The following is a 12,301-nucleotide window of genomic DNA, read 5'->3' as shown; positions in this document are numbered from 1 at the left end:
TTATAATCCATTTACTCCATCCTAGATGCTTTATTTCCTAGATTGAGCCAGACCATCTATAAAGTCATATATTTGCGACCTCTACTAACAGCCCTAGCATACTTTCTTTCATTAGTTTATACTTTTATATCATGCTACGGTAGTGTATTACTCAGCAAATGCTTACTCCCTCCTCCTCTACCTTCACGGGAAGAGTACAGATCCCTGCTCCATAGGTGTTGAACTTGGCCATATGAGTTGCTTTGACTAAAGGAATGTAGGTATAAATGAGTATGTATCTGTTATAAGCCTAAAACTTAAGTGTGTTTCTTCTCTCCCCTTGGAAGTTTCCAATATCTGCTTTGAAAAGAACATGTCCAGGCAGTCACTGCCCCCTTCAGCCTGGGCCCCAAGATTGAGACATGTGGAACGGTGTGAACCCAATACGTAGCCTGAAGTACATCTGCCCCAGCTGATCTGCAGAAATCAGAAGCAAGATATAAATGTATATTATTGTATGCCATTGAGATTTTGTGGTTGTTCATTCTATAGTAAAAGCTGCCAGACACAGAAATTGGTAATTATAAGCAGGGTGCTGCTATGATAAAAACCTAAATTATGCAGGATTGATTTTGGGACTGGGTGGTGAGTAGCAAAAAAATACATTACAGGAGGCTGAGAAAATGGTGACCATGGTATGTAGCGGCAAACAATTGGCAAACTGCCATCTGGCAAAACATGGAAGACAAAAAATGCAGCTAATGAATTTATAATATTGAGTAAGGAAGTTTCAACGCAGAATGCTGATAGTGTGAGTTGGTTGTTGCTGGCTGCACTTGACTAGGTACTAAAGGAAAGAACTGAGCTCAGAAAGGAAATGGCCATAGGCATACAGAAGTACTTATGTTCCAGTACTTTCGGGTTGGAAAATGAAAGTGTTTCGCATCATATCAAAGAAGGAGCCACTGAATCATTGTCAGGATAAAGGTCAAATCCAAGACATTGACAGTAATGGGTTTGGTTGTCATGACTGTTCTTAATAATCTTGGAAAATAATAATGTGATGCTTAGTAGATCCTTTCAGCTAGACAAAAGGACTTCTACAAAGACTATGGGTGAGGGCCTAAAAAAGTCTCATATGCTCCCCCAATCCTCCACAGAAACTCATATTGATAGTAGTAATTGTTGCTAGCAATATTTAATAAAATGACTTACTTTAGCCAAAGAAATGTGGGTGGAAGTTACAACGTGCCAGTGCCAAATCTAGGCCTAAGAGGCTCTGCATGTTTGTCTCTTTGTGGCCAAGAATCAGACACATGTAGCAGAAGTTAACTCGACTTGCAGCCTGAAACAGTGATAGATCAGATGACCTGCAGCAAGGAGAGTTGCTTTAGCCAACTCACAGACTTACAAGCAATAAATAAAGGCTTCCTGCTGTTTATGGATGAGTTTTCATGTTTGCCTGGAAGAGATTCAGAACAGGCTTCCCCAAGATGTGCCACTTTGGCATGTGGATTATTTTGAGCTGAAGGCAACTGAGACCCTGAGAGTTCAAGAGAAACTTTTAAGAATTTAAAGAATTTAAATTGGGGTTCTTGCCCATAATAAGAGTTATTGCCAGAAATAACTTTTTATGACCTATCTGTATGGTAGGGCAAACATCTAATTACTGAACATCTGCTCTTTTTTTATCATCCAGAGAATTACCCTCTTCTATGAAGTCTCAGGCCCCTAGCCCATTCCTTTGCTCAAGATGGCACAAATACCTCATTTTACCTTTCTGTCTTCAAACCTCTCATGAATGTGAGGTCTCTGAGTCTCTCACGTATGTGGGGTTCCCGTATATACAAAATTAAATTTGATTTTCTCCTGTTAATCTGTCTCATATCAATTTAATACTTAGACCAGCCAGAAAAACCTAGAAGGGTAGAGGAAAATTTCTTCCTCCCCACAGTTGGCATAGTCAGCAGGATAAACTTCCCTGGCTGCACTCTGATCCCTCTGAGGCTGCTGCAGCTGACAGATCCTGGGACATCTGACAAACACCAGCAGAAAGTAAGACTTCCTGCCCCATCATTCTCCTGGATCTCTGCCATTGCAGGGTCTACTGAAAGCAAGAGTAGTAAGAGTCTTTTTCTCTCTTTCCTAAGTTTAGATTAGCAGGAGAATATTTGTGGAACTAGTTTCTTAGGCTTAAGCAACCCTGGTAAATTTGATAGACTACTTTGCTAAAGTACTCTAGAGTACTTTTCCTCCAAGAGAGGGTCATTGTTTTCTGTTCTCTGCCAGCCAGAGGATGCATATGCATCTGGCAGGCAGCCGAACAGGCTATGGATCCAGGCTAAGGAAATCTAAACCTATTCTACTCAAAAAGGGGGGAAATGTGATTCCCTGCATTTTGGAACAGCTATTTAAAAACAGTGCCCCTCAAAAGTCTTAGGCTAACTCAGAGTGAACTGTCTGGATCTTGTGAGGGCTGCATTGTTTTGCACTCTCTTGTGGAACACCTCCTGTGTTCTTGGTTAAACTATAAAAAGGCTTATTGGTTTGAGTTGGGCTAATAGGATCCTACTCATCAATAGCCAGACAATAGATCCTCTGAATTGGAAAAACTTCTAAATTGGAAAAAACTTTTAGAGAGCTCTCATATCTCTCATATTTGTATAAGAGCTAGCCACTGAGACTCCCTTAATAAGTTGAAAGGACAGAAATTAGAACAAAAATTAAAATCCACTCAGACCCCTTCCAATTTGCCTTCAGACATTTGCAGATATTGTAAAAAAGAAAAATCAGGACTTTCAAAATACAATTGTCTGGCATTTAAGGAAAAAAAAATAATGTAACAGCTAGACTTAGGGACTCCCTAACAAGATAAAAGAACAGAAAATTAGACTTAAAATAAAAATCCAACATAAAATCCTCTTCTTAAAATCTGGCCCCATCTGCCTGTTTTAACTTTCCTACAAGATTTACAGAAAATACTCCAGCCTAATCTCTAAGAATATACAGGTTATTCATGTAAATGGTGAAAGCCAGAAAATGAATTTAGCAGAAGCACCAGGGACATGCAGTAGGAGTTGCTTTGCTGGACTCTATAATCAGGCTCTGTCAGCTTCAGGCCTTCCTATGCAATATCTTTTGCAGCTATATCCCAGATCACCCCCCGCCCCAGCTCTGCCCAGTGAATTCATGTCCTCTGGACAGCAGCAGATCTTTTGAATTATAAAGCCTTTTTTCCTACACTTTCAGAAGATCCTACCAAATACAGAAAAGAATTAAAAGATCAGTGGCCATTCTATAGTGCCCAGCCAAGGGAGAAAAATAAAATTTAACATTGTCCCTTCCTTTCCAAATCCAGACCCATTAGTTATTGACCCTTTCCCTACCAGGAATAGCTATTGCCTTCTTGCTTGTCTCATTTTGTGTCCTAAGGGCTGGGCTTGGCTTTCTGCCTGCCTGGGACATGCAGGCTGTCAGCCTTTCTTTTGTCCATCTTTAGGAGTGACTGGATCTTGGGAAGGTAACAACCTTTGGGGATGCCTCTTGGGTCCATGGAGTTGTTTAATACTGCCAGGAATATTTACTGTTTGTCCTAGCTAAAAACTGGCAAGATATTTAAAAGAATTTTTTTTAGTAGCTCTATGCTCAAAGGTTGGCCAGAAACTGGAAGGTGATATTCACAGCCTGATAGGAATTTTATTAGGCCTTCTTCCCTCATCTAAATAAAACTAAGTACACAGGAGGGAAAGAAGCAAATTAGGAATGAAGTAGTTGGATGGGTAAGTCAACCTATGATGTATGTCATTTAAGTTACAACCCAACTCCTGAGGAATTGAGAGCAACTGTCCCTAGATTATAAATCTTTGCAAGACTGGAAATGCAGCTCTAAAGGCAGTTCAGATGCCACCCATTCTTTTTGACCAATACTGAAACCTCCTCTATTTACCTCAAAAGGCTTGTAATCTCTCCAGGAATCTTATCGAGACCATCCCCAATTCCTAAGACTGAAGGAAAGAAAAAAGGAACAGGAGGTCTTTTAAAAATACAAAGAGCTATAGAAGAACCCTTGCCCAAAATCTAGCCCACAGCTTCTATAAGATTACTTGCCAAGAACAAATACAAATCTTAAGTGTCTTCTCCACAAATATTAGTAGAAAAAGCTTTAGCCATCTAAGCAGGCAACCTTAATTTATTCCATCTGCCAGAAACAGTTTTGATCCAACTGTTCTTTTACTAACTAGTTAGTTTTACATTATTATACCCACCTTGTGGATAAAATTTTAAAACAAAAGCTATTTAAGGACTCTGCTTGCATCTGCCTATCTGTGTATGTCTATGAATGTATGCTATATATATGTGATATTTTTCTACCTCCAGATGGTATTGCCAAAATTAATTTGTAAAAGAGCTCTATTTAATTAGCTTAAAATTGAGCACTTATAAATTAAATATTCTTAAAGTTCTCAGAAATATAATGAAAACTAGCCCAAGTGCCTTTCAGGTTCATGTAACCTGGGAAAATATTCAGTACTAAAGCTAGTTTAAGTTTGTTAGATTAATTAAATAGGCATGTCTTTAGAGTTATCAGCAATGAATATAATGTAGACATACAACTTTTATTCTACCTGGGTTTATTAGTCAAATAAGTTCATTATATCTGTGTTACAAAATTTGTCAGTGAAAGAAAAATAACTTAGAACGATGGCTGACTTTGTCTAATATCTCATGAAATTTTTGTGAGTAATCTAAATATAATTATTGGGAAGAAGTAAATTAAATAAATCTAAGTAAGATAAAAGGTTTTTAGGTGAACTTTTTAGCAATAATTATGTTTCATGGTATATGTATTTAAAGAAAGCTTCCAGAATCTTTTTGATTACTTGAAACTTTAGAGTTTTGCTAAGTTAAATGACAGCTATTGATAATGATAGATGATTGACAGAAATTCTGTGTATATTTAGATCATTTCTAAATAAGATAAAATACTGAAGCATTAATTACTGAACACAGGTCTATCTACTTTTGGCTTCCTTTTACAGAGAAACTAAAGATATTCATGTCTATCAATGAACATGTTTTGTGCCACACTAAGAAAAAAAAGGATGTGAGGTATGGAGATGTGTTTTCATTAAGGGAAATGAAAGTAATTTTGTCCTGGTTATTTCAGAATGGAATGAATGAGAGAGAGAATTTTACCTTCTGTAATTAACCTGGCTAAAGCTGAATTGTATTACAAGGGTTTCAAAAATAAGTATTAATATCAATAATGTACTTATGTAAATTTAAAACTTAATATTCCTTCATCTTTAAAGAGGATAAAGATTTCCTGTACTATTGGCATGCTCCTGATAAGAGCTTATAAAAGGAAAGCAAAGACGTTATGTTTGATCAAAATAATTTTCTGTGTTGCCCTCTTTGATATTTTTGACAAACTTCCCAAAATCAAATTCTAAATGAAGTCTTTTTGACCTGGAAATAGGTCAAAAAGAGGGTCCCTGGAACCTAAAAAGATCTGTTTTCTCTCCTTATAAAAAGAGAGATGTTAAACTAATTAGACTTATTTGGTATGTTAAACTTCATGGGTAACATTATCAAATAAAAGATGATAAATTTTCTTTGGTTGTATCGTATGGGTGAATGGTATTACTATAAATGTCCTAGAAATTACACATAATTTCAAAAGTTCTGGTATGCCCTGGTATACCTTTATCACTTGTAATTCTCGTTATCTTAAAATGTTGTATGTCATAAAAATAACCAAGTTTCTTTCTCAGATGCATTACAATGCTGTCTTTTGCCATTTAGAGACAGTTATTGTTTTACTCTGATGCTTTTGCAAAAATACTTCAACTTCAAGAAGATTCATAGAAAGCACTTTTTGACAAGTACAGGTTTCTGATAACTTTCAGATCATACCATTGAACTGGGTAAGAAATTACAGAACTCTAATGGAAAAACTGATGGCTTCATAGAACTGCTAACGAAAAAACAAGATCAACATGAATTAATTACATAGGACTGAATGAAGTGATAAATATAATCACAATTTTTATGATTTTTATCTGAAATATTTTTTTAATCCTTTGTTTCCCGGATATAAGAAAATTTTTATTTCTCCTAAGCTAACTATGACTACAGGAATTGGTAAATTATACCTTTATAAGCAAACTTGAAACATATCTTTTTCTTCCTACCCGATCACTTCAGAATTTGGAAACTCTCTGTGAGTATTCCTATTTTCATGATAAAATTTTTAGTTGCATAAGTTCAATAAGAATCTGCTTTCTTTGTAGCAGGACACAATTGGGAAACATTGGTTATACTACCAAGGCTTTGACTGAAGTCATATTTGAGAAAGACATGCATAGACTCAGATATGACTAAACAGCTTTAAGGACTGAAGATTGATTTTATGGAGCCAATAAAACATCCTGGAAAAACAGCCTCAGACCTTGGTTACAGGGTTCCCAGCAGCCTTACCAGGTGAGTAAGAAAGATCACTTCCTGGCAGGCTCAGGAATCTCCAGATATTTTAGATACTCTGAGAAGAGAGCAATTCACTCAAATCTATACGTATTGCTAGCAAAGTCTGATGATAGTCCTTGGCTTGGCTTTCCCAGACTCAAGAGGGCTTTCAAAAATTCAATCTGAGATTCCTTATGGAAAGTTCCAGCAAAGCATATTTAAAAGAGCTTCCTATATGGTTAATCACTATTCTTGATGCATTTATATAAATCACAGGTCAAGTTTATTGAACTTATTTTGCAAAAAAATTAGACTTAATTTGGCTATCTTTGGTAGAAATGAGGGTGATCTTAGAGAGAAAAATTATGTTTCAATAGAAACTATCACACACTTTTGTAGATGTTAGATTCTAGTGCTGTTCACTGTCTTTTAAGCTTTCATTCACTATCTGTAAACCAGACTGTATCCTAAATTCTTCTATTTTGCTCCGATACTTGGCTACAGACCTCCAAATTACCATAAACAATTTTCTCCCATCTTTTTGACTTGAAATCATTGAAAACTAAAAGTGTTCTTTTCCCTAAAGACCTGCAAACAGAGGCTGAATAATTTGACATAAACTTAAGAGAGGTCAGCACAACAGCCCATGCCCATGTTTAGACAATCTTTGTGCCTACTGTTATGTAAGCCACTTAGAAAGTTTACCTGAAAACCTATAACATCATCAGAGACATGTCAAAGTGCAAAAGATGATTTGACCCTGACATCTAGAAATCTTCTTGACTGGCTGCCCCTTAACCTCAGAAACTGGTTTATAATTTGCTCCAACCATTATTAATCTTTGTTTTCCTTTGTTTCATAGAAATGTCTCCTATTAAATACCTGATTACTTGCTTACACAATACAGGCCTAACTTTGGGATCCCACCTGCAAGAATGTCTCCTGAAACTGTACATAACTGTTTAACTGAACTTTCTAACCTATTCTCTAAACTGAGAGACTGATTCAATGAGTTGGAGCAATCTACCAAACCAACCTCTGGAAGGTGAAATTTATGAAGTTTCAAAGGCGGGACTAGAGGGGTTCAGAATAGGCTTCCCCAGGTTGTGCCACTTTGGCTCACGGATTATTTTGAACTGAAGTTAATTGAGAATCTATGAGCTCAAGAAAAACTTTTACCTCTCCTTTAAAGAATTTAAATTGGAGGCCTTTCCCACAAGAAGATTTACTACGAGAGATAACTTTTTATGACTTATCTGTATGGCAGGGCAAATATCTAATTACTGAGCATCTGCTCTTTTTATTGTCATGTGAACTACTCTCTTCCCCTCTGAAGCCTCAGGCCCCTATCCCATTCCTTGGCTCAAGATGGCATGAATACCTCATTTTACCTTTCTGTCTTCAAACCTCTCATGTATATGAGGTCTCTGACTCTCTAATGTATGTATTCCTGTACATACAAAAGTAAATTTGAGTTTCTCCTATTAACCCATCACGTGCCAATTTAATTCTTAGACCAGCCAGAAGAATCTAGAAGGGTAGAGGAAAATTTCTTCCTCCTCCACACTTGTTTGTTTGTTGCATTCTTTGGTTGATAAACAAACCTTTGGCTTTCAATGAAGAATACCATAAACAGTGGTTTTATGAACATACTTGTGCATCTGCAGTAAAGATGAAGGATTCCTGATCCCAGTCAAATCCTATATGTCACTTTTCAGGCCAGACTAGAGGTAATTACATTCTTTACCTGGCATGCTTCATACAGGAAAGCTCCCTCCCCAACCGGACCTGGTGCAGTCAATGGACTACAGTCCCTGAAGAGAGTACAGTTAAGGACTCAGCTCCCCATGGCCAACTACATTTTTATGCATATCTGTATTCATAGCCTCAGTGCCTCCACTAGGCTTCCTCTGAGAGCCCTCCTTATTGGGGACCCTTTGGCTAAGGCCTTCTTCAGGTGCCTCTGCCAACATATTTGGTGGTTAGGGGAGATGGTAATCCTGAAGACACTTTTCTTCATTCAAACTCAGTACTCAGTACCTTTCCTCTCCTGGCCCTCCCCCTTCTCTCTCTCCCAAGACTGAGGTCAATAAAAACGCAGGAGACTTTTGTTCAGGGCTCCTTTGGCAGTGAGACAACCCCTAAGTCTGTGCGGATCCATCTGATCCTCAACTGGCATGCAGTTCCATGGGGGAAAATGGAACAGGAGGAGTTGGCGCTTTCTCCACTTTAGCCTCTTGCTTATACAGTAAGTGATTAAAGCCTTGACTATTTCTTTTACTTTGGCTTATTATCTTAAATCAGCCACTTGGATACCTGGCAGCTCAGTTCTCTCCAGCTGAGTTGAGCTCCTGACAGAGATATTCTGGGATTATTTTAAAGATTCACTATACTATGAATTGCAATTTTCATTAAAGAGAAATTTAGTGTGGTAGAGGAGTAAGGTGTTCATGTGGGAGGTTTAGAGGAGGTGGAACTGATTTGAGAGAAAAGGTAATGAGCTTTTTTTGAAGGAAAGACTTAACTTTTAAAATAGTTGCAAGAATAGCCAGGGAAAAACAAGTAGCAGGAAACAAGAAATATACATCTGGCACATGGAGAGAGGTTACTTACTATTCATATAGATTTTGGACTTTAATGACGGGAAAACATGTTCAATGACAATAAAAGATAGAGGTGCCAGATTTACTCTTCCACATGGAACAAATAAAAAACTAGACAAAGTACATGAAAAAATGGTTTTTAGACATTGGGCATAAGATAATACAAGGCAGTCATCTCAGAGAGAGCAAAAAATGAAGTGTACCCTATGACTGCTCCAGCTTACTGCCTAGAGAGAGCTTCCAGGCCACAGCACAGAAATGGAGTGCCTAAACGGAGTCTGGTGATCTTCCTCAATTGAAGAGACAGACCCCAAAGTCTAGGGAGGCCAAGGAAGCTAGAGTTTGTAGGGCAAAGTGCCAGAGAAGAAAGATCTGCTCAGAGATAGGGAGAGCTCTGAAGATCTAGAGAGGGTCCCCCTTGAGTCTTCAGCTAAGTACTGAGCAGCACATGAATGTGAGTAAACAACTCAAAGAAAGAACCACCCAAATATTAGGGAAACATTCTCCGAAGCTCACATAGACCCAAGACTAGTTCCTGCTCCCAGCAGCAGTGAGTAACAAAAAAAGACACACTATATACTGTTGAAAAAAGGTAAGAATGACAGCAGAATTCCCACTGGAAATAATTTAAGTCAGAAGTTAGTGGAGTAAATTTTTTAAAGTACTAAAACAAGAAAATAATTGCCAATGCAGAATTCTATACTTACTGACAATATCTTTCAAAAATGAAGATAAAATACAGATTTTTTAATCCAGGTGTATAAAAGCTGAAAGAATTCATTACCAGCAGATGTGCACTATAAGAAATATTAAAAAAGAGTCCTTCAGGAAGAAAGAAAATGATACCACGTGTAAATCTAGATCTATAGAAAGAAATGAAGAGCAGCAGAAAAGGTTCTTAGTAGAGAAAGATGAGAACCACCAGGCTGGCTACATCTAAGACTCCTCATTAAAGCCAGGTAACAGTTTGAATCCTTGGAATCACCCCTTCCAGAACAGGAAACACTCTATGGTAGCACAATGAACTGGACATTTAACAAAATACAGATTTAAAATCCAGCCTGGAAGAAACCACTTTTAAAGAAAAAGAAGAATTTATCAAAACTCTGAATTTAATAAAATATGAGCTCAAAAAAGAGATAATAAGACATCCAAAGGAAATAAAGAGGGAATTTGAAGAGCTGATGCAATAAATTGAGAACCAAAAAACATCATTGTAGATTTAATAAAAGTCTATTAATATTTAATAGAAATATTAGAGAGAAAAAAGGAAGGAATATACATGGCTACCAATTAAATTACTGATGATGGAAAGTCTGGAGATAAACTGAATGTAAAAGAAAAAGACAAAGATTTAGAAGAAAATAGATATGAAAGTCAAACAAAAAATAATCTAACCTAAAGACAACTGATGTCCTTGAATTAGAGTATAAAAAATGGAATATGCAAAAATAGATAAGAAAACTTTCTTTGGAATGAAGGAAGATCTTTACTGACAAATAAATTGTATAGATAATCCAAGCAAATACAATTTAGAGCAAAGTATGTCAAGACATATTCTATTTAAATTTTGGAACATCAAAAATTCAGGCATCCACATGGCAAAAGCAAGTCACATCCAAAGCAAGGAGTGAGGAGAAATCACATGTTTCTTCATAATACAACTTCACAGCAACTGTCTACTCTAAAAATGGGTAATATCTAGAAATTGCTGAGGGGAGAAGAGTGTGACTCAATAAATTCATACCCAGCCAATTCACCCCTCGACTAGAAAGACTGTTGAAACACATTCTTAAACATGCAAGCTCTTACAAACACGGCTATTTTGATTCCTTCTTCAAAAAACATACTTTGAATTTTATCCGGCTAACCATGAAAAAAACATCAAAATGAAGAATTCATGAATACAAAGGCAATGGCTTTAAAAAAAGTGCTGAGTACTGAGCCCATTATATGTAGAAATTAGACTTTAAAACTGACTAAATCATTGTTGCAATGTAGAAGATTATAGACTTTAATAAAATTAAGAGATATTTTAACGAAAAAAATTCAACACATGGGGAAACGAAATGTTCTGTAAAAATGATTTTTTTGTCATCACGCATGACAAGATGTTAATTTTTAATATATACTTTAAAAAATACAAAGTAATTCCATCTTCAACATCTTTTGAACCTTTCTTCTTAGTCTTAGAGACAACTTATAGAAATTAGTATCTCTTGAAGTAATGAAACATTTACCCAAAATTCAAAAGTTCCTTTACTTTTACGTGTATTTCTTTTTATTTGGTTGGCTACAAAATAAAATAATATGTAAATATCTTTTCTAAAAATAGCATACATTATGGTTTTCTTTTCACACAATTTATCACTCTAGGCTTCTTTCTATAAGTATTAAGAGATATTTGATTTTATAATTATTTAATATTGAAATTTTGAGTTTTAAGTGTTTGTGAATTAGGAGTCTTTGCTTTGCTTTCTTCTTTTTATTCTTTCTTATTTCTTGAATATTTATAAGTATATATAATTTTCCAAAAACAATAAAGTTATTATTTTCAAAAAGTAAATCAAGGATAAAGTCTTAGAGAATCCCAATAACTAAGGAGTCAATGGTAATAAGTTCCAGTGGAAGAGACAAAAAAGATATAGGCAAGAAAAATAGGAGGTAAACAGGGGAAAACCAATGTTTCAGAAGCCAATAAAGGAGCAAGCTTGAAATATGATATAAATCAATGATGTAAAATATAAGGTTTCAAACATTGGCCTTCACAAGTCACCAGTGACCTAAGTAAGAGCAACTGGAACAAAAGTAATGAGGACAACTGTCAGATGAGTGGTATATTAAAACAATTATAAATGCATTAAGTATAACATTGTTCATTATTAAATATAAACTGTCAACATCTAAAAAGTATAGTGGTAACAATTAAACTGTAGTAAGGTTAAATAAGAAGAAATCCTGTCATATCAACCTTATTTGCATTTTTCTAATGAGGTACTGAAGTTCTCTAGTAAATATAGTATCTTGATTTTGACAAATGAATAATCTTTCAATTGGAGCAGATACATTCCCTCTTACTGAATCCTTTTAGGCTAGTGGTCGGGAGGTTGCAGATCTGCACATCTGCAGGTCTCCAAGTTTCCTTCTAACTCTATGATTCTGATTCTAGGAAAATAGATGAGAACTAAATGATTTCTAGAAAAATGTAATATCAAGTGAAAATATAAATGAATTATTGATATTGAGTATAATAA

At 35.9% G+C, this 12,301-nt stretch overlaps 1 protein-coding gene across 13 annotated transcripts in view; it reads right to left on the bottom strand.

The window, feature by feature from the left end:
- The window catches only part of CNTLN (centlein), a 332,812-nt gene that overhangs the window by 140,953 nt on the left and 179,558 nt on the right, over nt 1-12,301 (bottom strand). The gene's annotated exons all lie outside the window — the stretch shown is intronic.

Source organism: Equus asinus, chromosome 23 (genome assembly GCF_041296235.1).
Source record: "Equus asinus isolate D_3611 breed Donkey chromosome 23, EquAss-T2T_v2, whole genome shotgun sequence".
Lineage (NCBI taxonomy): Eukaryota > Metazoa > Chordata > Mammalia > Perissodactyla > Equidae > Equus > Equus asinus.
The sequence above is the reverse complement of the archived record's forward strand: the minus strand, read 5'-3'. Positions and strand labels throughout refer to the sequence as shown.